We start from the raw sequence: 27,173 nt of genomic DNA, 5'->3' as shown, positions 1-27,173 counted from the left end.
TTAAACAGTAGTTAGTATTTATTGTGCACCAATGACACATGCTTCTAAAAATTGAGAAATCACTGACCGTTGGACACCCTGTTAAATTTAGACTTTGGGCAAGTTAAATTTATTTCAATTAATAAACCGTCAATTGAAACGAAAGTTAATCTATAAGTTTAAAACATTTAAATTAGTCGAATTTAAAAGTTTAAAAATAATTATAAAAATTTAATATTCTGAAGTTTGAAAATAAATTGAAATATCATTTTCTCAATTTTTAGAAATATTAAAAATTCATAGTAGATTATATATTTTTATTGACAAAAAAATTAGTGCGTACTTTCGTCGTGCCAAAAAAAAAAGATTTCCAGAAATTGCAAAAAAAATAGTACTAAACCTTCTCGTAAGTTATATTTTACAAATTTTGCAAATTTTTAAGTACAAATATTCTGTTTTTAAATTTTAGTAATTAATTTAAATAATTCCATTTTCTTAATTAAATTTTTTATTCATTTCCTTTAACTTTTTCCTTAATTTCGTTATTAATTTATTCGTTTTTTAATTGTGTATTAATTTTAATTCACATTTTTTCTCATGCAACTTAGACGTATTATGGTCACTTTATCTACCTGTACCTTTATTGACCGCTCGCTGGTCAATGAAGTACCCATTATGACCCTAGGGTAATAATGGTATTGACCAGTGGGTTATATGGGAAAACTTAGCAAGCAACGGCACAGGTAGACTATAATACGCCTTTGTTGCATAATGTAAAGTATGCAACATGCATCCAGAGAAAAGATATATTTGGCTCAGAACCAACTAGACTTTTTATTTGTTTCAGATAAATTTTATTTGGTTTAAATAAAATTTTATTTGGCTCAAATATATTTTATTTACGTCGAATAAAATTTTAATTTGAAACAAATAAAAAGTCTAGTTGGTTCTGAAAGAAATATAAGTTTATTTAACTCAAATAAAATATATTTGGTTTAAATAACATTTTTCTTTGCGTGTAGGAGGTAACCTCGGCACATAAACTCGGCGAAATTACCTCCCTTGTTGCATAATGTACTATTATTTATTTACTTGATATTTATTTATGATTACTATTTTTTAAAACAAAGAAAAAAATTTGCAAAATTATATATACAAAGGGAAAAAGGTTTTAATTGCTGGTACAATTCTTAAAAATAAAAAAAATTTTATTTTAGAAAAAACTTTTATTTTACTTCTTAAAAAAGTACATTTTCTTGTAATTCTTCTGTCTTGTTAAATTAACGTAAAGAACTGTTGTCGAACCAAAGGTAGCATCAGACTTGAACCATCTAGAAACAGAAAATAGACGAAGTTTAGTAATTAACAGGTAGATAGAATTTTATTGATTTTATTGTTAATTGAACGGCACGCATATAAAGTTTACGCACTTTTATTTTTCTTGAGAAAAATTAAGGAAGAAGGAGAGTTGAAAATGTCTTCCAGTAAGAAACTTCAATTCCTCTTCATTCCTTATGATATTTATTGTTAAATTTGAATCTGTTAGAAGGAACAACAGTCATAATTATACATCATTGATTTCGATTGAAAGTAATTGAAATTGATGCTGTATTATTATGGCTAAAATACTTCTGATTGATTTAAATAATCGAATTTTCCTCCAACACTTTTCAACCTTAGTTCCTGAACCTCCACTCCTTTTTTTACACTGTCTGATTTTTCTATCCCCTCCCTTTCCTACTCTTACAATGGAGAGTTAGTTCTCTGTTGGTGGAAGGAGTAGTAGGAAATGGAGGGGATAGGAGAACAGGAAGTTGGCGACTTCTCTCTCTCTCCCTAGGGAGAAAAAGAAGTCGTTTCCCAAGTGGGAGAGTTTGACGACTTTCTCTTCCACTTGTGATAAATCTCCTACTATGGAGAAAACAAAGTCGTCCTCGAGGAGAGAGTTTCCGACTTCGATCTCCTCGAGTAGGGAAGTTGGAAATGACCGAGTCTTTCCACTTCTCAGTAGAAGTCGAAGTCAAGGAGAGGAGAACCACAACTTCTCTCCTTGAGAAAGAAAAAGGGGGGGGTGACGTTAATTTTTTTTTCATCTCTAGAGGTCGGTATTCACAGTGACCTTCTTACCCGTTCGACTTCTTCTGGAATTGAGAAAGTCGCCATCCCCTTTCTGAGGACGACTTCTGACTTTTCTCTCTACCTACTCAAGGAGAGTGAAGTCGACAACTTCTCTCCTTGAGGACGACTTCGTTTCCCAGGTGGGGAGAGAAAGTCGTCACACTCTCCCCTGGGAAAGGTAAGGGGAGGAGGTAATTCTCAAGTCCTTCACTAGGGAGTCTGTGAAGGAATGAGTTGGTGGAAAGACTTTCTTCGGAAAGAAGACTTGTTGCAAGTCTTTTCCACCAAAAGGAAGGGAGGGAGAACTGATGTCTGCTCTTCCATTGGTCAACAGAGACTAGCCGGTCCCCCAGGGAAAGAGACGACACTTCATCTTACTCCCAAAGAGAAACTTCTACTTCGGGAGAAGAAGTTTCCCTCTACTCCCTAGAGAGTAAGAGAAGCGCGTTTTCCCTAGGGGAGACTGAGTCCCTCCAAAGGAGAGGTGACATCAGCTCTACTAGGTAGATAGTAGATAGAGAAGTCGGTCCCCCAGGGAAAGAAGACGACACTTTGCCTTATTCGCCAGGAGTGAAGCAATTTCTACTAATTTAGATATTGCCCCACTGCCTAGAGAACAAGTAAAGTGCGTTTTCCCTAGGGGAGACTTAAAAGACAGAAAGACAGAAAAAATAAGAAGACTTGTAAAAAAGAAGATAGAAGAAAAAAGATAGTTGAGAGAATTAATTAACCCAGCCGCTCACCAAAGAGACAGTGAACAACTGAGTTGGAAAAACTAGTCGGTCCTCCAGGGAAAGAAAACGACATTTTCATCTTATTCGCCAGGAATAAGTCAATTTCTACCACTAATGAGAGAAAGTGTCCTATTCTCCAGAGAATAAGCAAAATGCGTTTTCCCTAGAGGAGACTTAAAAGACAGAAAAACAGAAAAAATAAGAAGACATAAGTAAAAAAGAAGATAGAAAAAAATAGTTGAGAGAAGCAGTTAACCCAGCCGTTCACCAAAGAGACAGTAAACGTCTGAGTTTAGGGATTAAAAGATTTCTTTCTTTCTGCATAGTAGGCTTGCGAAGCTTACATTTTAATTTGAATAAAAAATATGTAATACTGTATGATTTAATATATTGATAAATAAAATTTTGTTTTTTTATTAAATACCAATTCATTTAAATGACTCCTTTAATTCCTATTTTTAATTATTATTAAGCAAAATAGTCAATAAGAAAAATAATTCGATTCGAAAACAAGGACTCAGACGCAAGCGCTACTACCAGTTGAGTAACAATAAGTATCGTAAAAATAAAATGTACCAATTACTGTGATATTTCAGATATAAGAAAACGTACAATTGAAAGTAATATTTAATTAATAAAATGAAAAAAAATATTTATTGGTTTATTTATTATAATTTAGTATTTTTTGTTTTAAATTTCCAAAATTTAATTTACAATTTTTTTATTTAAATATTGTTATACAACATTATAATTTTATGAAAAATTCTTTTATTAAATTTAGGGGGCGTTAAAGGGTTAAGTTTATAAAATGTTCTACATCTTTAAAAAAATAAAAAGTAAAGATAAAAGTATAAACAAAATCACAGTAATTGATACATTACTAACTACAATGCAAACTAAAACCTACACCAAGATATTCTGTTTCATTAAAAATACGTATTTACTGAAATATTTTTTTTCTTTTAATAGATTATTGAAATTTAAATTTACTTTTAATTTAATTTAGGTACATTTTATTTATTTACAAAAAATTTATATATTTAATAATTTTATTTCTACAAAGTTAGTAGATTAAATTTCTTCTACTTACAACTATTTTTTTAATTAAAAATTTCAATGGAAATATATTTAAATTCATTTAACTTTTAAAATAAAGATTGAAATTTAAAAAAGAATGGTTAACAGATAAATGAAACATTTTCCTGGATGTAGGAAGTAATAGAAAGTTAATTTCAAAGACTTACCCCAAATTATCAGTGAGAAAATGTGTTGCTGTAAAGTTGGCGTTCCTCCTCCTCTTGTGTACAGTTAAAATTATTTTTTCTTTTTAAAACTATTCACTTATTTTTCTAATTTCCTAGCTAGTACAATTTGTTTCAAAATAACTACCTAAATAAATTTCAACACACAAATATACTTTTCACACTCGACGAAAACTAATCTAATACATTTAAAGCTAAACCCTACATGTAGTATGAAGATTTTCCGGCAATTTCGAGGAACGCTTTGGTGAACTATTGAGTCTTCTTTTCCCTTCGGATTTATTACAGATGATTGTTGAACAAAAATATCTCTGTAAAAAAAATACTAAGTCATTCAGGCAAGAAGAAGATATTTAAACAAATAGATAAATTATTAATTATTAAAATTTATTAATATAATACTTAATTATGTATAAACATACATATTTTACGAAATAAATAAATTATATAATAACATATATAAAGTAATAAAAATAAATACAAAAAAATATTTAATTTAAAACAAAGTATTTAGAAATAATGAAATAAACAAAAATTTTTTAAAAAAACATACCTACAAATAACTCATTATTAAAAAATTGTAAACAAAAATATATTTTATAATTATAATTTATAATATTTACAAGTTTAAAAATTTATTAATTATTGTTATTAAATTTTCTACTTATTTAAATTATAATAACTGTTATAATTTTATTTAAAAAAGTATATTCTTTGGTACTTACTAATAAATGGTCAAATGATAAAAATAATTAATTAAATTTACTTTAAATTTACTTTAATTTATTATTTATTAATTAATTTATAAACTTTAACAAGTAACAGAGGTGGAAAAGACAAAGAAAGAAATAGAAAGAGGAATTTTAAATAATAAAATTTGTAGCTGTAAGATTTCTCCTATGAAATCTACTATTAATTTAAATACCTATATTAATTACCTATATTAAATATATCAATTTTCAAAATTTAAAAAAAAATTGTTTAAATATTTAAAGGACTTACTCAGGATTTGTCGAAGACGAATGTAAAATTAAAGAAAAATTTCCTTCTTCGAAAAAGTGTGGCAACGTGGGAAATATAAAAAATTAAAATAATTTAAAATAAAATTTACTTATTCTCTGAAATGATAAAATTTATATTTAACTACCTACTCCTTCGATAGGAGGTAGGAGAACTGTGTCGCAATGGAAAATTCACTCAGGTAGAATGAGGAAACTATCGAAGAATGGAATGAAAGAAAGAATAAAAGGGAAAGGGTTCTCAGTTTTCATTTGGTAATTTCTTTGTCGATGCAGAAGGGATAATTTATAAAAATTTTCAAAAAATATTATGAACTTATTAAGAATAGACAAAATTCATTAACACTTTTTTATTATTACCAGTTTTCGGTTTTTATTGTAACTGTTTTCGTATTTAATTTTATTGTATTTTTTCTAAAATAAATATTTATAAATTATTTTTTCCAATGAATTTTATATTTTTATTCTTTTTGAAATTTCATTTGGTATAAAATAATTTTTCTATTAATAATCAAGGTGCATATATGACATGTTTATATTATAGTATTAACTTTTCTATTTAATTTTCAATTATTTAACTAATTTTTAAACTATTCAGAAATTTTCCTCTAAAATTTTAAAATAAAAAAAATCCATTGTTATTTTATTTCTTAAAATAATTAAATTCACTTACTGATACTCTCAAAAGAAGTGTGATGACAAAGTTGAATTACATTGAAGATATCTTTTTGATGAATGATGAAAATTAAATACCTCTGTAAGTCTTAGAGAACAATCAGCAAAAAGGGAAAAATGGAATCGAGAATGAGACAGAACCCTTAGAATGTTTAAGTCGTCATTGTTATTTGTACTTTACTATTATTGTTGCCTCCTATAAACATTGTAATCAAAAGTCTCCGGATATAATACTTTTTAATAATATAAAACTAATTTCATTAAATATATGATCTTTCCCGCAAATCTCAGACTAAAAATATTTTAGCTACAGTTTTATATATTTCAAATGTTTACTTTTGCATTTATTATGACAGCTTATTTCAGGCTCAGTAATAATGTGAAATATAATGTAATTTTAGTGTAAAATAATTAAATTTTTTTTATAATTTTTTATTTTTTTGTCTTAGATTTCATTTGAAAGTTAACTAAGTAATTCCGTATGCTATTACTAAGTTGGGAGGCCGCTTTGTATTTTCGTCAATACAAAAATGTAAAATATACAAATAGTCAATATCAATCAATAAATGTTAATTATAAGTAACAGTAAAAGGTTCATTTCTTCCTTTTCTTATAATTAAAAAGATATCTCTGTCAAAATACCAAATATAAGAGAGTCAACAGGTATCAGTTTGAAAAAATGACATTCATTTGTGTCAACCGAATTCTTTCTATCTAATTAAGTACCCTTCAGGGTGTGTGATTCACCATAGATGAATCCAATACCCATCGTGGACCCTTCAGGGAGCATTGGTCTCAGGTGACTTCCTTAACGCCGTTTTCAAATATTTTTGTAACAAATGAGATAATTGACACCGTGAACAACAGATTATACCATTACAAAAAGAACGCCAAATTCGTTTGCTTTAAACCAATCTTTAATGTTTACTAAGTTTTCGAACTACTTTGCGATTAGAACAAATTTTTAATTCTTCAACTGTTAATTATTTTTTATTTCTCTCCAACTATGTTCCCATTATTTAATAATTTTTTGAATTTTTTCTCTCGAGGATGTGCTGTAAGAAGAGACGCGTGACCCATATCTGCTTAGAAGCATCGAGCATTCTACTAGTTATTTTTCAACTATTTTTTATTCCTCAGTATTTTTCTTTAATTATATTTTATTTGCCAACTTCATGTATTCAACTATTTGCTCTATTATCTTTTATTTTTAATATTTCCTTGAAGAGATGTGCTATTAGGCGATGGATGGCATTACTCTAACATTGTCCGTATCTACTTTTACCGTCAAGCTCATTAAATACTTCTCTATTTCTTAGTTATTAATTTTTCTTTAATTGCTTTTTATTTGTTAACCTTATGTATTCAACAATCATTTCTTATTTTTACTATTTCCATAAAGGGATGTTCTATTAGGATGTGCCATTTAGCTACTTTGTTCCGTAACTGATTAAAGCTTCAAACTCGTTAAATATTTTTTATTACTTTACCTATTCTTTATTTTTGTTTAAGTAATTTACATTTTTGACCGGTAGCGTTAGAGATGGTTTCTTCAGAACAGATCCACGCTTTGCACAGTGCCAAGGTAGATCTCAACTGCCCAGGCGCTAATATCCTACGACTGACACGTCTAGAAAGCCCGCTGGAGAGATAAGTCTTAACCCATCCACATCCTCCCGATTTGTTTTCTCGGGTCTTAATTCTGATCAATGATCGACTTTCTTAATGTCAATCCTGAATTGAATCTAAATAACTCTGATTTCGAATTATTTTAAAGTGAAATCTGTTGACTCACTTATTTGGTAAAATAGGATAAATTTAAGTTTAATTTTTTTCTTTGTTTATTCATGTTTCAAGTTTATTTGAGCTTTTCATTTCTTGGCAACTTTTAGGTTTAGCACATTTTTGAGATACTTGTATATTTTACAGTAATCACTCCACTGTTTTTAACTACGAAACGAGTTGAGAAATGCTTCGGGACCAACCGTCATTCTTACGGAAAACGTATAAATTTAAGTTGAATTTTTTTTTTGTTTACTCATGTTTCTTAATTTATTAACAAGTTAATTTGAGCTTTTCATTTTTTAGCTAGGTTTTGCATATTTTTGAGATACTTGTATATTTTACAGTAATGTTTACGCTACTTAGCAAAAGTAGTGTCGGACTAACACTCCCATTTTTTTAACAACTACGTAACGAGTTCAGGAAAGGCTTCCGGACCAATCGTCTTTCTTAAGGAAAACGGGAGGCAGAAAACATTGAACTTTTCTCGAGCCAAAACTGATTGATTCTCGCAAATTCGTTTACCGATTGTCATTGATTTTTATAGTCTATTTTAATTGTACCAGAAAATTACCTTTATTTCTGAATAAACTCTTTAGCGTTTTAAATATTTTATAAATTCTTAAACCTTACAGTAAATTATTTAGTTTTTTATACATTTCGTATTTTTATAAATTAAATTAAATTACAGGAATCAAGTGAGTCAAAAGATTCGTCATTAAATTATAATTCATGCTGAGTTCCCTGACTACCAGTTTAACGAGTATATTGGGAATGTTCATAAACTTTGTGTGACTGCTTAATTCATAGCCAGCTAAGGATGTATCAACGGATGTTCATGAGCTTGTGTCACGATCTAATTCCAAACCCCTCGATCTAACCAATTGACTCTTTTTACATCAATCGAATATAAGCTAAAAGTAATCTAATTGTTTTAAGAGAATGCTTATGACTCACTTTCTTCTCATAATATCCTTCAATTACTTTCATGGAAAATACCCTACTAATATTAATCTATTATCATAATAGATTCTAAGCTTGTTATAAGACATTTTTTAGAAACTTTGAATTAAAAATCTCATAGTTGATATTAAATTTATCATTGACAATATTAATTTTTAGGTAATATCACCCTCACACGAACGCTATTAGACAACGTAAATTTGATGAAAAAAATATTAAAATTTTTTTTTAAATTAAATAAATCTAATCATCTTAAAATTACCTGAATTCTAGTAGGGACTGAGCACTGCACAATTCTGAAGAATAGAGAATTTTATTTTAATTGTATTCGAAATAATTGAAATTTTGTGGTGAGTTTTATTATTTATGAAAATAATTGAATTCCTAAAAAGAAGTTTATTATTTTAAAAATCATTAAAAGTTTATAAAAAAATTTTCTTATTTATGAAAATAATTGACTTATTGGGAAGAAATTTATTAAAAATTTGTAAAACTATTCATTACATAATTTAAAAAAATAATTTTAAATTAGTTTTTAAGAAATAAGTTGGTTAAAGAGAAATTATTGTCAGAATTGAAATAAATTGAAGGTTTTTTTATTAGAATTAGTGGTAATTTCATGGTTTATAATGCAAACAAACAACACAGCAAAATTCGTTATCTTCTTATTCTTATTCGTTTTCTTATGAATTGAAAACATTTAATTTTTTCCAGTACTTTTAATAAACATCTATGACAATTTTTTACAATTATTTACAATATTTTTATAGACTTGCTATTAGAATATCTCTTTTAAATTTCAGAATGTATTTTCTTTCTCGTTCCAAAACGAATATCATAAGAATGTCTTCCTTTACCTAATTTGCATATCTACTCTTTTCATACAAGGATCAATATTTTTAATAATATAAAACTAATTTAATTAAATATATGATGTTTGCCGCAAATCTCCGATTATAAACGATTCAAGCTGATTATATATATTTAAAATGTTTACTTTTGCATTTATTACCCTAGCTTATTTCAGGCTCTAAATAATGTAAAATATAATGTAGTTTTAGTGTGAAATAATTGAATTTTTCTATGTTTTTTTATTATTTTGAAAGTTAATAAAGTAAATTCGTATGCTATTACTAAATAGGACACTTTGAATTTTTGTCAAGACAAAAGTGTAAAATATGCAAATATTCAATATCAATCAAGAAATATTAATTTTAAGTAGCAGGAAGAGGTTAATTTCTTCCTTTCCGTATAATTAAGAAGATATCTTTGTGAAAATACTAAATATAAGAGAGTCAACAGATATTAGTTTGCAAAAATGACATACATTCATGTCAACCGAATACTTTATTTCCTATTAAGACCCTTCAGGGTGTGTGATTCACCATTGATGAATCCAATACCCATCGTGGACCCTTCAGAGAGCATTGGTCTCAGGTGACTTCCCAAACGCCGTTTTCAAATATTTTTGTAACAAATGAGATAATTGACACCATGAACAACAGATTATACCATTACAAAAAGAACGCCAAATTCGGTTGCTTTAAACTAATCTTTAATGCTTACTAAGTCTACATTTTTGATCGGTAGCGGTTGAGATGGTTTCTCCAGAACAGATCCACGCTTTGCACAGTGCCAAGGTAGATCTCAACTGCACAGGCGCTAATATCCTACGACTGACACGTCCAGAAAGCCCGCTGGAGAGATAAGTCTTAACCCATCCACATCCTCCCGATTTGTTTTCTCGGGTCTTAATTCTACACAATGATCGACTTTCTTAATGTCAATCGTGAATTGAATCTAAATAACTATGTTTTCGTACTTATTTTGAAGTGAAATCTGTTGACTCACTTATTTGGTAAAATAGTATAAATTTAAGTTTAATTTTTTTCCTTTGGCTATTCATTATGTTTCTTATTTTTGGCAAGTTAATTTGAGCTTTTCATTTTTTGGCAAGTTTTAGGTTTAGCACATTTTTGAAATACTTGCATATTTTACAGTAATGCCTGAGCTACTTATCAAAATTAGTGTCGGAACAACAGTCTTTCTTAAGGAAAACGGGAGGCAGAAAGCGTCAAACTTCTGACGATACAAAACCGATAAATTCTTGCAAAGAAATTATTTTACCGATTGTCATTGATTTTTATAGTATATTTTAATTGTACCGAAAAATTACCGTCATTTCTTAGTAAACCCTTTAGCGATCTAAATATTTCATAAATTCTTAAATCACAGAGTAAATTATCAAATTTTTTATGCATTTTGTATTTTTATATATTAAATTACAGGAATCAAGTAAGTCGAAAGATTAGTCATTAAATTAAAATGCATGCTGAGTTCCCTGACTACCAGTTAACAAGTATATTGAAAATGTTCATAAACTTTTTGTGACTGCTCAATTCAAAGCCAGCTAAGGATATACCAACGGATGTTCATGAGCTTGCGTTATGGTCTAATTTTGAACCCTTCATTTCAACCAATTGACTCTTTTTACCATCACCCGAACGCTATCAGATAATCAAAATTTTCCTGAACAATAGAGAATTTTATTTCAATTTTTAGGTAATAGCAGGTCCACCCGTACGCTATCACACAAAGTAAATTTGGTGAAAAAAATATTAAAAATTTATTTTTTTTAAATTTACTAAATCGTATCATCTAAAAATGACCTGAGTTCTAGTAGAGACTAAGCCCTACACCATCCTTAAAAATATAGAATTTTATTTCAATTTTTAAGTATTAGCAGGTCCATCCGTACCTTATCAGACAAAGTAAATTTGGTGAAAAAAATATTAAAAATTTATTTTTTTTAAATTTAATAAATCTAATCATCTAAAAATTATCTGATTTCTGGTAGGGACTGAGCACTACATAATCCTGAAGAATAGAGAATTTTATTTTAATTGTATTTCAAATAATTGAAATTTTGTGGTGAGTTTCATTATTTATGAAAATAATTGTATTCCTAAAAAGAAGTTTATTATTTTGAAAATAATTGAAAGTTTAGAAAAAATTTTCTTATTTATGAAAATAATTGACTTCTTGGGAAGAAATTTTTTAAAAATTTGTAAAACTATTCATTACATAATGTAAAAAGAATAATTTTAAATTAGTTATTCAATAAATAAGTTGGTTAAAGAGAAATTATTGACAGAATTGATATGAATTGCAGGTTTTTCATTAGAATTCTTGGCAATTTCATGGTTTATGATGCAAACAAACAACACAGCAAAATTCATTATTCATAATTTTTTCCAGTACTTTTAATAAAAATCTTTGACAATTTTTTACAATATTTTTATTATATTGCGTCCTCATAGAGGAAGTATTGTATTATCAAAATTTTTCGAGTTCAATTTTTTGACATATCTTTTTGTTTTTTGACCTCAGGAGTTCAAAAATGATTTATTTAAAAAATGTAATTCCGTATGTGTGTGTAAATATCACAATTTTATAAATAACTCGAGATCATGCAGAACTTTAAGAATGAATTTTTTTTAAATTGTAGGTCTTATGTGCAGACATAAGATGAGAGTACTTTGGCATAGATTAATAAAGTTTAACTATGTTTTTTAGATTTTTAATTCTGCAAAAAACGGTTTTTGGTTATTACTTTAAAAAGTAAATAAAAGTAAATACTTTGTATTTTTGTCAATATACAAATATTCAATATCCATCAATAAATGTTTATTGTAAGTAGCAGTAAAAGGCTAATTTCTTCCTTAACTTATAATAAAAAAGACATCTTTGTCAAAATACAAAATATAAGAGAGTCAACAGGTATTACTTTGCAAAAATGACATTTATTCATGTCAACCGAATGTTTTTTTCCTATTAAGACCCTTCAGGGTCTGTGATTCATGAATCCAATACCCATCGTGGACCCTTCAGAGAGCATTGGTCTCAGGTGGTTTAATTAACGTCCGTCATCAGATATTGTTGTAAAAAATTATTTTTTATTTACCAACTTTATGTATTCTATTTGCTCTTTCCAAACGTTTCACAAAAAACCCGCTGAAGAGATAAGTCTTAACCCATCCACATCCTCCCGATTTGTTTTCTCGGGTCTTAATTCTGCTCAATGATCGACTTTCTTAATGTCAATCGTGAATTTAATCTAAATAACTCTGATTTCGAAGTTATTTTAAAGTGAAATCTGTTGACTCACTTATTTGGTAAAATAATATAAATTTTAGTTGAATTTTTTTTCTTTGTTTATTCGTGTATCTTATTTTTTTAGCTAGTTTGATCTTTTTGAGAAGTTTTAGGTTTAGCATATTTTTGAGATACTTGTATATTTTACAGTAATGTTTACGCTACTTATCAAAATTAGTGTCGGACTAACACTCCATTTTTTTAACAACTACGAAACGAGTTGAGGAAAGGCTTCGGGACCACAACCGTATTTTTTTACGGAAAACGGGAGGCAGAAAATGTTTAACTTTTACGAGACAAAACCGATTTATTTTCGTGAAAAAATTCCTTTAATACCGATTGTCATTGATTTTTATTTTAATTGTACTGGAAAAAACATTATTTATCAACAAACTATTTAGCGTTCTAAATATTTTATAAATTCTTAAACATTAGAGTAAATTATTAAGTTTTTTCTGCCTTTTGTATTTTTATATATTAAATTACAGGAATCAATTTAGTCAAAAATTCGTCATTAAATTAAAATACATGTTTCGTTCCCTGATGACTACCAGTTTAACGAGTATATTGGGAATGTTCATAATCTTTGTGTGACTGCTGAATTCATAGCCAGCTAAGGATGTACCAACGGATGTTCATGAGCTTGTGTCACGGTCTAATTTCAAACCCCTCGTTCTAACCAATTGACTCTTTTTACATTAATCGAATAAAAGCTAAAAGTAATCTGATTGTTTTAAGAGAATGCTTTTGACTCACTTTTTTCTCATAAATCTTTTTCAATTTTTCTCACTTTTTTCTCAATTACTTTCATCAATAATACCCTACTAATATTAATCTATTATCATTATAAATTCTGCGCTTGATATTAATGTTTTTCTGCAACTTTTGATTTTTAAAATCTCATATTTGATATTAAATTTATCATGCACTCTATCTAACTGAAATGAATACACACAATTGAACCCCTTGATGCAAGAACCAGACGCAACCCATTTAATTTCAATGCTCTATGTCTGGTTCTTGCATCAAGGGGTTCAATTATAAAATCTTTAGTCATATATATTTACGCCTCTCGAGGAATTAAATTATAATTGTATTAAAAATAATTGAAATTCTGTGGTGTTTTACTATTTATGAAAATAATTGAATTATTGGGAATCAATTTATAAAAAAATTTGTAAAATTATTCATTAAATAATTTATAAATAATAATTTTATGATGGTCATTCAAGAATTAAGTTGGTTAAAAAAAATTAATGTCAGAAATAAAAAAAATTGAAGGTTCTCTATTAAAATTCGTGGTAATTTCATAGTTTATGATGCAAACAAAAAAGACAGCAAAATTCATCATTTTCTTATGAATTGAAAACATTTAATTTTTTCCAGTACTTTTAATAAACATCTATGACAATTTTTTACAATTATTTACAATATTTTTATAGACTTGCTATTAGAATATCTCTTTTAAATTTCAGAATGTATTTTCTTTCTCGTTCCAAAACGAATATCATAAGAATGTCTTCCTTTACCTAATTTGCATATCTACTCTTTTCATACAAGGATCAATATTTTTAATAATATAAAACTAATTTAATTAAATATATAATGTTTGCCGCAAATCTCCGATTATAAACGATTCAAGCTGATTATATATATTTGAAATGGTTACTTTTGCATTTATTACCCTAGCTTATTTCAGGCTCTAAATAATGTAAAATATCATGTAGTTTTAGTGTGAAATAATTGAATTTTTTTATATTTTTTTATTATTTTGTCTTTGGTTTCTTCTTCTTTTTTGGTTTCTTTTTTTTGGTTTTTATTTTTTTTTTACTTTTAACAAAGTAATTCCGTATGCTATTACTAAGTAGGGAGGCCACTTTGAATTTTCTTCAAGAAAAAATGTAATATATACAAATATTCAATAATAATCAATAAATGTTAATTGTAAGTAGCAGCAAAAGGCTAATTTCTTCCTTAATCAATTGTAAGTAATAAATGTTAATTGTAAGTAGCAGCAAAAGGCTAATTTCTTCCTTTCCTTATAATTAAAAAGACATCTTTGTCAAAATACTACCTATAAGAGAGTCAACAGGTATTACTTTGCAAAAATGACATTCATTCATGTCAACCGAATGTTTTTTTCCTATTAAGTACCCTTTAGGGTGTGTGATTCACCAAGATGAATCCAATACCCATCGTGGACCCTTCAGAGAGCATTGGTCTCAGGTGGTTTAATTAACGTCCGTCATCAGATATTGTTGTAAAAAATTATTTTTTATTTATCAACTTTATGTATTCTATTTGCTCTTTCCAAACGTTTAACAAAAAACCCGCTGGAGAGATAAGTCTTAACCCATCCACATCCTCCCGATTTGTTTTCTCGGGTCTTAATTCTGCTCAATGATCGACTTTCTTCATGTCAATCGTGGATTTAATCTAAATAACTCTGATTTCGATGTTATTTTAAAGTGAAATCTGTTGACTCCCTTATTTGGTGAAAGAGAATAAATTTAAGTTGAATTTTTTATCTTTGTTTATTCATGTTTCTTATTTTTTTAGCTAGTTTGATCTTTTTGAGAAGTTTTAGGTTTAGCATATTTTTGAGATATTTGTATATTTTACAGTAATGTTTACGCTACTTATGAAAATTAGTGTCGGACTAACACTCCATTTTTTTAAAACTACGAAACGGGTTGAGAAAAGACTTCGGGACCACAACCGTATTTTTTTTGCGAAAAACGGAAGGTAGAGATCGTTTAGCTTTTCACGAGACAAAACCGATTTATTTCCGCGAAGAGATTCCTTTACCGATTGTCATTGATTTTTATTTTAATTGTACTGGAAAATTTATCATCATTTATCAATAAACTCTTTTTCTTTCTAAATATTTTATAAATTCTTAAATCTGAGAGTAAATTATTAAATTTTTTATGCCTTTTGTATTTTTATATATTAAATTACAGGAATCAAGTTAGTCAAAAATTCGTCATCAAATTAAAATACATATTTCGTTCCCTGACTACCAGTTAATGAGTAATATTGGGAGTGTTCATAAACTTTGTGTGACTGCTCAATTCAAAGCCAGCTTAGGATATACCAACGGATGTTCATGAGCTTGCGTCACGGTCTAATTCGAAACCCCTCGTTCTAACCAATTGATTCTTTTTACATCAATCGAATAAAAGCTAAAAGTAATCTAATTGTTTTAAGTGAATATTTTTGACTCACTTTCTTCTCATAATATCCTTAGATTATTATCATGGAAAGTCTTACATCTGATATAATGAACGGGTGGAACCTGTTACTACTTAAAAGTTGCAATATTTTCTTTACTTTAGGATGTTGTTTAGCAACATCCCACCAACAATTGAGGGGCTGGATGCTATAATGTGTTACGCGCCATGTTAAGTGAATGGCGCGTAACACATTATAGCATCCAGCCCCTCAATTAATAAAATTACTTCCTCCTAGAGGAAGTATTGTAATACCAAAAATTTTCGAGTTCGATTTTGTGACATATCTTTATGTTATTTGACCTCAGGAGTTTAAAAATGTCATTCCGTATGTATGTATGTGTGTGTGTGCAAACATTACATTTTCAATTTTTCATAAATATCTCGAAATCGTAAAAAGCTTTTGGGTTGAATTTTTTTTAAATTGTAGATCTCACCTGCGGACATAAGATGAGAGTACTTTGTGAAAGATTAATAAAGTTTAACTTAATTTTTTTTTTATTTTTAATTTTGCAAAAAAACGTTTTTTGCTCATAACTTTAAAAGAATATTGGGACACCTATAAATGTTTTTCCATAATTTTGTAGAGTTCTTATAGACACATCTTTTGAGCCCTAATTGAACATTTTTCGTCCATATTAACCGGGGATATTAAATTTTTAAAAATCACGAATTTTTGAAAATTTTGTTGAAAAATGTAGAAGTAGCTTTAAAATTATCGTTACCAACTTGTAGAGCATTAAAAAAACCCTTTGATTGACCTATTTTTAAACTTAATTCGATAATAAATTTCGAAGTTATTGGTATTTTAAAAACCAAACATTGTGGAAAATGATATTTTCTCAACTTTTTTGTTTGGAAATTTTTGTTTAACTATATATTCATATATTTTTATTATTTTATCTCTATAAGGAGGCAATGTGTTTATGATATGAGCACCAAAATTATAAAAAATATATACTACTTGGCAGCGGTTTTTTAATGATATATATTAATGTTTTTTGGGGAATTCAATTCCTTTGAAATTTTCCCTATTTTTAAAAATAATTATATGCTTGAGCAAAATGTTATTAGAATTTGTTTTAATAATTAAATGCTTTTGGGATATTTTTTTAAAGCAGCAGATATCGAAAATTTTTTAATTGAGTAAAAATTTTTGAATATAATTGACAATTTTTCAAGAATTTTGTTAAAATTTTGGAAAATAATTTAACTTTGGAGAAAAGTATTATTATTTATAATTTATAAAGATAATAAATAAGATGATGATCTATTTAAGATCATTAACCCTAAAAGGAGTAACTGAGGTGTCTGGACACTCCAAGCAAAATTCAAGGTATTCCCCTGGCTTAACCAATAATTTTTTTACGCTCTCAACCCGTTGATAATTTAGTTTTGCTCTAGGAAGAGCTCTATCTTCTGTTATCTTCTGTTATGAAGATACGTAAATTCAATTTTTTTTAAAAAAATCGTTTTCAATCAGTTAAAATAATCTGATAAAGTATTTATATTAGAGGTATTTCAAATTGTTAATTAAAACTTTGATAAAAAATTAATTTACAGAATCACTTTAAAGTTATAAATTTTAATGTTTATATATTCAGATATATTAAGTTTGTAAAATTTTAAATTTATAACACCATTTTTAGTAAATATTAATTGTTAAAGTCCATTTTATTTTTATAGTTCATTTTTATGATTTTCACTATTCGCCAATTGTTTTAAATTTCTTTCACTTCAGATATTCAAATAATTGTTTTTTTAACTAATACAAAAACTATTTTTATTCCCTAAAAGTGTATCTATTTAACTTTAAAAACCTGAAATAGTTTTTAAATTAGTCAAATTTTTCAGAAACTACAGCGATTTTTGTGAAAAAAGTCAATTTTGCAATTTTTTGGCGTTTTTACGGTTTTTTCAAAATTTTTTTAATTTATCAAAATATAAATAATATTATTGTATTCCTTACTAAAAAACCAATTAAATTCACTGCACATAATTTCCTTTACGTCAAATAGAAACCTTATAAAACAAGTTTAAAGCGTGGGGTGTCGGGACATCCCAGTTACTCCGTAGAGGCTGAGTAAATTTCACATACTCCTTCTAGGGTTAAAAATTGAAATTTTTAAAAATTTTAAATTGAAACTTTTGAAGATCACCTATTTATGAAAATTGTAATCGCAACTCCTTAAAATAAAATTAATTTTGAAATATTTAAGTAAAATTAATTATTAAATAATTTAAACCTAATAATTTTATTATAGTTTTAGAAGAATTAATTTATTTAAAAGAAAATTATTTTGGTCAAAATAGAAAAAATGGGAAGGTTTTGTATTAGAATTAGGGGTAATTTTATAGTCATTTTTTTGACAAGTTAATTTAAAATTTAAATTTTTTATGTTTTTTTGTTTCACACATTTTTTAAAACTAATTATGTATTTTACAATAATGTCTTGACTTCATGAAACCAATTTATTAAGTTTTTTTGTCTTTTTAATTTTAATTAATTTTTTAAATTGACAATAACATGAACGTCATTTTTTTAAATCATATTTTTTTCTTCAAACATTTAAAGTGTAAATAGGGATGATATAATTATTTTTTAATATTACAATATTTCAGTTCAAAATATAGGTACTTACCCCAAGTAGCCAGCGGTCGCAAGGGATAATACCAGTCGGGTAGCAGTGACAAGCAAAGAGCAACTCACTGCTACCTGACTTGTATTATCCCTTGAAACCGCAAAAACGTCCTCTTATTGTATAGAGGATTTCAATTATTCGCACAAAAAATATTAAACCATCTATTTTCTATATTATATTCAAGGGATAATGAAGGGATTGCAATTTTTTCATTTAGGAATCACAGCGGCAATAATTATAAGTTTATGTTAAAAGTAAAAGTACAATTTCTTTATAATTCTAGCTTTAAATATAATTATGTATATTATTTGATTTGAAAATAAATCTAGTATTAATTCATGTTACTATTTTTCTTTTATATTCAAAGTATACTATTCTCTCAGAAATTTTTCTCAATATTTCACTTTTTCAAACATGCAAAGTTTTTTTAATTTTGTAAATATACCAAGAATGACCTTAAGAACAAATAATAAAAAAATCAATAGAATGTGGGTTAGCCGCTGTAACACCTTAGAAATATAAAAAAAATAAATATCAAGATTAAAAACTCACTCTGAATACCATTCCTGTTCGGCAAAAGATGTTCAGTCTTCGTTCGTTGTTCGATTCCTTCCGCTTCTTTCTTGTCCTCTTCAGACACTTTTTTTTATTTATTTAATACATATATATATCGCAATTACTATCTAAACAATATTACAGTATTTTTAAATCGCAGTACAATAATAATAATCGTAAAATATAATATTATAATATAATTATCTAACAATATAGTCTTGAATATCCTGCTTTCTTTCCTCTTCTAAAGGAGTATACGATGTTGAAAAAATCACTGCAACATATATTAAAGTATAGTTAGAAAACATAGAATAAGTATTCAGTCACTCTGTGTTTAACGCAAAAAAACTTTTTTGACATTGGGAATACAATTTACAGAATTTCTCTTTCTCAATCGACAATATTCCCTTAAAACCAAAGAAAAAAAGTTTGCTGAATTTCTCATTTCTCAAATATTTATAATTTATACCAAATTTAAAAACTTGTCGAAACGAAGAAATAAAAAATAGATAATTAATAATTAATAATAATTATTAAACACAATATTGAATATTTTAACAGATGCTGATGAAAGAAATAGAAATCATGTAAAAAGATACAAATATTTTTTTTTAAAAAAGGAGATTCATAATTCAAAATTATGAAAAAAGTTTCCTATTATTTTATAAAACTTTTATTTGTTATTTATTTATGTATACATTCAACTTAAAAATTTTTCAGTTATTTTTTCAATTCAAAATTATGATTAAAAAAATTAAAGATATTTTCAAAAATTATAATGAAATTCTAGAAAGACTTGAGTTCTTCCCAAAAGACTAATAAAATTCAATAATCAAAATTTTTAATAATAATTATTAACGGGTAACGAAAATTTTAAATACAATTCAATTATTTAAAAAATTTAATTAAATTCCTTTAATGAATTTAGTAATTTTAAAAATTTGAATAAAATTCTCAATAGAACTTAATTAATTATTATCTACAAATTTTAATAAAATGCAATAATTAAATGTTTAATTACAATTATAAACAAATACGATTATTTTAAAAAATTAAAAAGAATTTTTCATAACATTGAATTACTTTCAAAATTTTCAGTTATAATTATTAATTTTATTTTCTTAAATTTTTAATAAAATTTCTTGAAAGAATTCAATTATTTTTAAAAATAATAAATAAAATAATAATAAAAATAAAATTCTTTAGAAGTAGGTTTTCAATTATTTTTAGTACAATTTTTATAAATTTTATATTTTTGTTTTATAATTTTCAATGAAATTTTAATAAAATTTCATGAGATAATTGAATTATTTTTAATACATTTTTAATTAAATTTGTTAAAACAATTTATTTATTTCAAAAAATTTCAATAAAATGTTCGAAACAATGTTTAATTAATTTTAAAATGTTTATTAAAATTTGTTGATGGAATTAAATTATTTTTTTTCGAAACTTTAAGGGGTTACACCACCCTGAACGACTGAAAATTGGAAGGTATTTCAAAAATAAAGTTTGACAAAACTACTAAAAATACAACTATTTACTAACTACAGTATAAAAATACATATATTCAACTGTAAAAAAAATTTTGAAAAATGAAAAAATATTCAAAAATGGCGAAGATATGGCGTTTTTTCGAAACTACATTTTTCGGAACGGTGTACATGATTTCTCAAAAACTACTCAACCGATTCTTTAAATTTTGTACACAACTGCTCAATAACATTCTCTATGGCATGACGTAGGATTTTTTTGATATGATTTTTTTAAAAAAAGTTATACATTTTTAAAGAAAATTTTTTGTACCCAAAATTTTAGACTTTTTTTAAGTGCTCCCATTTGAATCGGTTGAGAATCGGTTGAGTGGTTTTTGAGAAATCATGTACACCGTTCCAAAAAAAAGAAGTTTCGAAAAAACGCCATATCTTCGCCATTTTTGAATATTTTTTTATTTTTCAAAATTTTTTTTACAGTCAAATATATTTATCTTTATACTATAATTAGTAAAAAATTGTATTTTTAATAGTTCTGTCAAAATTTATTTTTGAAATACCTTCCAATTTTCAGGCGTTCAGGGTGGTGTAACCCCTTAAAGAAAATCTTTGAAAGAATTTAATTATTTTTAAAAATTTTTATACAATTTTTTAAAATAATTCAATAAATTTCAGTAAAATTTAAATTAAATTATTTTCAAAAGTTTTTAATAAAATTCTTTGAAACCGTATTTTGCAGTATTAAACATTATTTTTTCTACATTAATTTATAAGTGACTATTTTGGTATTTGAAAATATTAAATAAAATTTACAAATTAATTTTGGATAATTTATGATTTTTAATTACAAACAATTTTATTTAATTTTCTTGTTTAAATATTTAAAGCATTAACTAATATTAAATATTTATTGAATATATATAGAAGAATTTGTACTTTTGAAAATAAAAAATTCATTTAAATAAATCAATGTTTTTTGTACATGAAACAATAAAAAGGATTATATTGTTGATAGTTTCTGACTTACCTTTTTTACGTTCCTCAGCGCCTTGAAATCAAAATGTTGGGGAAGTCTGCAAAATTTTTTCGTCTCTTCTTGAAAACTGTTTGCCTCCCATATCTCCCCTAAAAGGACTGCGATGTGATGCGATTCTGCAAAAAAAATTTAAATTAATTCAACAAGAAAAAAAATTATTTTTTACGCCTAATGTTGTTTATTTTATTCAAAGTTGTTTCTTTATATAAAAAATTAATTTTAAAAGTATTTTTACAAAAAAAAAGATTTACTAAAACTGATAACATATTTGCTTAGATATAAGAACACAATTTTATTAGAGAACATTTTTAATTTTATCATAAATTGATATTATAAAAATTTAAATAATAAGTAGGCATTATTACCAAAATTATGTAATTTACGTAGAAATAAATTATTTACATTTTATAATTTTAATTAAGAAAATTAAAAATATTACCATACATAAAGTAATCTATAAATAATAAAATGAAATGAAAAAATATATAAAGACAATTAATTAATTAAGAAAATTCATTAACTGAATTATAACTGTGCTAATAATTAAACTTACCGAACTAAAGGATTTCAAAGGACTTCGCAGCAACGCTATGATTAAATTCGTTACACGGAGAAAAATATAAAGTAACTTTTACTACTTTTATAGTAAAAAATTTCCGGTAAAGCATTTCTTCTAATTTTTACTACTTTTAGAGTAAATTTCGCTACGTTCGAAGTAAATATTTGTAAAAATTAGTGAAATTTATTTCGAAAGTAGCAAAGTTTACTCTAAAAGTAGTAAAAATTACCAGAAATGCTTTACCGGAAATTTTTTACTATAAAAGTAGTAAAAGTTACTTTATATTTTTCTTCGTGTAGGTAGAAGGAGAAAACAATTTTCAGGAAGGAAGGAAGGAAGGGGAAAGGGCTCAATTTGAATTTCGAAATTTTATTATCGTTAGAAGAAAAGAAAAGGACAGAATGTAAACAACCTCTATTAACAATACCTAAGGTCGTTATCATTCTTGTATACAATAGAGGATTAAATTTGCTCTCTAATAATGAAATATTCAAAATTTGACTGTAAATTTTGAAATTAATTTATTCCACAACTTTCAGTAATTTTCCACTCATATTTTTTAATAAAAAAATAAAGAATATAAAATACAGAAGATTAAAAATATAGAATCAAATAATATTTCTTAAATTATAAAAAAAAGAAAAATGCAAATTTCTTTTGTTTAACTAATATATTAGTTACTAACATTTTCAAATAGAACTTCATTTACAAAAATAAGTTTTATAATTATTTTTCAAATACAATAATTATATTTAAAGAATAAAATATAGAATAAAATAAAGAATTTTTCAATTTAGGAATAATGATTTGAAAAAAAATATGAGGCATTCAACTTTTGAAAATCTATGAAAAAAAATATATACAATAACTACAGTTTATATTACTGCACATTAGTCGACATTAATGTCGAAATAATATTCATTTTTTAAAAAGACTTTAAACGGAATAATACAAAGAGGTGGAGAAGTTCGCAATTTTTTTATTAACTACTCAAATGATCCTAAATATGGAAAAATAATATAAACAATAATTATTGCGTTTATATAACTGAACAGTAGTTTACATTAATTTCGAAATAAAATTAATTATTCAAAAAAGTTTAATTTAAAGCGATCTAAACAGGATTAAAAAAGATCACAATTTTTTATTGCAAATCCTGAAATGTACCAAAGTATGTAAAGAAATATAAACATTAATTGTTTTTTTTTTACTATACATATTATGTTGACATTAAAGTCGAAAAAATAATGTTTTTTGAAAAAAGATTAATTTAACCTTTAAAGTGCTATGTGCCGAAAAATCACGCTCAGTGCTACCCCCGGTCTGTCAGACCGCTATTCCCTTTTTTTCGGTTTTTTAGTAATTTATAATTTTCTAAAGACAACTATTGTAAATATTTTTCACTTTTTAACAAAAAAAGTCATTTCTACATTAATTTGATTCAATTTTTTTTATTTTTTCATATTTTACAATACAAAATTTAAAGAAAAAAAATTTTTGAAAAAGTTGTCACTTAACAGATTTTTATAAAATATGAAGCTACTGAAAAGCTCAAGTTCGTATCTTACTTTGAAAAAAAGTTACAAGCAAAGAAAATTTTTATAGCGGTCTGTCAGACCGGCATAGCACTTTAAAGGTTAAACAGAATCTAGGGTATTAAAAACAAGAGCAAGTTTTGGCCACCCAGCAAATATCCAGACTATGAAAAAAATATAAAAAAAATGTTCAGCAGTAGAATTTTAAAGTTCGCAAAATAAGAAATATTATAAACATTATACTTTAAAGCTATAAAAAATGACCACTACTTTTTTACCAAAATTCAGTACATTTCCGTAGAAAGGAAAAAAATTATAAACAATAGCTATTGTTCATAATATGTCTAATTTAAGACAAATCTACGGCGATCAGAAATGTCTACTATTTTTTGCCAAACTCAGTACATGTCCTTGAGTATGTAAAAAATTATAACCAATAGCTATTAATTATAATATGTACAGCAGGTGATATTAATTTTTAGAAAAATGAAAATTTTAATAAAAAGTAAAATTTAAGACAAATCTACAGCTTACAAAAACGGCTAATATTTTTTTCCAAACTCAGTACATGTTCCTGAGTATATAAACAATTATAACTAATAGCTATTGATTATAATATGTACAGCAGTTGACATTAATTTTTTGATAAAAGGAAATTTTAATAAAAAGTCTAATTGAAAGCAAATCTACAGCTAACAAAAATGTCTACTATTTTTTCCCAAACTCAGTACATATTCCTGAGTATGTAAAAAATACAAAACTATAACAATTGTTTATAAAAATGTCGAGCAGTTGACATTAATTTTTTAAAAAATGAAATTTTATTTAAAAATCTAATTAAAAGCCAATATACAGCTAAGAAAAATGTGTACTATTTTTTCCCGAACACAGTATATGTCCCTGAGTATGTTAAAAAACATAACCAATAGCTATTGATTATAATATGTACAGCAGTTGACATTAATTTTTTGAAAAATGAAATTTTATTAAAAATTCTTATTAAAAACAAATCTACAGCTGACAAAAATGTCTAATATTTTTTTTCAAACTCAGTACATGTTCCTGAGTATATAAAAAATTATAACTAATAGCTATTGATTATAATATGTACAGCAGTTCACATTAATTTTTTGATAAAAGGAAATTTTAATAAAAAGTCTAATTGAAAGCAAATCTACAGCTAACAAAAATGTCTACTATATTTTCCCAAACTCAGTAAATGACCCTGAGTATGTAAACAATTAAAAACTATAACAATTGTTCATAAAAATGTACAGCAGATGACATTAATTTCTTGAAAAATGATATTTTTTTTTAAAATCTAATTAAAAGCAAATCTACAGCTTACAGAAATGGCTAATATTTTTTTCCAAACTCAGTACATGTTTCTGAGTATATAAACAATTATAACTAATAGCTATTGATTATAATATGTACAGCAGTTCACATTAATTTTTTGATAAAAGGAAATTTTAATAAAAGGTCTAATTAAAAGCCAATCTACAGCTAACAAAAATGTCTAATATTTTTTTACAAACACACTTTATGTCACTGAGTCAGAGAAAAATTATATCCAATAGCTATTGATTATAATATGTACAGCTGTTGACATTAATTTTTTGAAAAAAAGGAAATTTTATTAAAAAGTAAAATTTATGGCAAATCTACGGCTATCAAAAATGTCTTATATTTTTTTCCAACCTCAGTACAAAGTTCCTGAGTATGTTAAAAAATATACCCAATAGCTTTTTATTATAATATGTACAGAAGTTGACATTAATTTTTTGAAAAATGAAATTTTATTAAAAAATCTAATTAAAAGCAAATCTACAGCTGTCAAAAATGTCTAATATTTTTTTCCAAACACAGTTCATGTCACTGAGTCAGAGAAAAATTATAACTAATAGCTATTGATTATAATATGTACAGCTGTTGACATTAATTTTTTGAAAAAAAGCAGTTCACATTAATTTGTGAAAAATGGGGATTTCATTAAAAAGACTACTTTAAGACAAATCTATGGCTATCAAAAATGTTCAATATTTTTTTCAAAGTCTGTACTTGTACCTGAGTAGATTAAAAATTATAAACTTTAAGTATTGTGAATATAAATTTACGGCAGTTAACATTATTATTTTTAAAAATGGTAATGAAATTTGCGAATTAATGATAGTTTATGACTTACTCATATTAATCTTTTTTTCTTTTTCCTTGTAGTCTTGCAAAGGATGATTGAACTATAACTGCATTATAACTGCATTGTCCTGTTAAATGCTCTTTCCTATCTGATCTCTCTTAAGACTGGGGTGTGATGCGTGTCTGTAAAAGAAATTTGTAATAAATTGTACAATAAAAACATTAAAATTGTTGTAATTAATTCCTACAACTTGAGTAATTTTTTATTAAAAATTGTTTTTTATAAAAAAAACTTTTTAAATGCTATTGCAAAGATAATTTTCTAAAATTAGTGATATATAATTGTAGAATTCAACCAAATAATTTTATGATATGCAAGGATACCTGTTGTATTTATTTCTTAAATAATTGATAATTAATAGTTAGTATTGTAAAGTAAAGAAATTTTTTTACAAAAATATTTTATTAACTATTTAACTTTTGATTAAATAAATTGTTTATTAAAATATTTAAAATAATGTATCAGTATGAAATAAAAAAATATGAATTGGAAATTAATTTTTCAATCATCTTCAAAATATCAAAAAAAATTCTTTATTAATATTATAATGGAAGGAAAAACAGTTTCAAATAATTAAAATAATTTTTCTACATTTAGTGTAATTATTGTAATTACTATTTTCAATGGCTGGTATTTTGTTAATAATTTGAACTACAAATAATAATTAGAAATTGTTTATTAAAAAAAAGTTATATTTTATAAATTTTTTTGTACTCACTCATTAAATCAGAAATGACGCGGAAATTGGAGGAACCTTCCTCGTTGAAAATGTGTTTGCTGTTTGGAGAATTCTTGGATATCCTATTCAAATGAAAAAAGTGAATATTATTTTTTTAATTTAATTAATATGAGCAATTAGAAATGTTTAATGTTATTTTAGACGAAATAAAACTTTACCTCATCAAAGGATATCGAAGAACTGCGACGCAATGGCATACTCAGAAAAGTAGAAGGGAGAAATGATGCAGGTAGAAAAGAAAAGAAGGGGAAAGGGCTCAATTTCAATTTCGTACTTTTATTACCCTCAAAGATAAGATAGACAAGGACAGAATGAAAACAACTTCTATTAACAATGGTCAAGGATCGTTATCTTGTTTACAATAGGGGATTAACTTTCCTCTGTACAAATTCCGAATAATTTCAACATCGACTAAATACGAAAATTATTTTATTCTCAAAAGTTTCAATAATAATTTTCGGCACTCAAATTTTATATTAAAAATAAAATTCGACAAA

The 27,173-nt window shown here is 25.8% G+C and overlaps 1 long non-coding RNA gene across 1 annotated transcript; it reads right to left on the bottom strand.

Moving 5' to 3' along the window:
- Positions 1-1,185: 1,185 nt before the first annotated feature.
- Positions 1,186-26,991, bottom strand: LOC122500970. Its single transcript, XR_006301528.1, has 7 exons — positions 26,835-26,991; positions 26,656-26,738; positions 25,926-26,059; positions 21,638-21,762; positions 19,115-19,391; positions 4,076-4,404; positions 1,186-1,310 (listed from the first exon to the last, which is right to left on the bottom strand). It is a non-coding gene; the product is annotated as an uncharacterized LOC122500970 (long non-coding RNA).
- Between the last annotated feature and the right edge of the window lie 182 nt (positions 26,992-27,173).

This window comes from Leptopilina heterotoma, unplaced genomic scaffold (assembly GCF_015476425.1).
Source record: "Leptopilina heterotoma isolate Lh14 unplaced genomic scaffold, ASM1547642v1 Lhet_103, whole genome shotgun sequence".
Classification (NCBI taxonomy): domain Eukaryota; kingdom Metazoa; phylum Arthropoda; class Insecta; order Hymenoptera; family Figitidae; genus Leptopilina; species Leptopilina heterotoma.
This window is presented reverse-complemented; position numbering and strand designations above follow the sequence as displayed.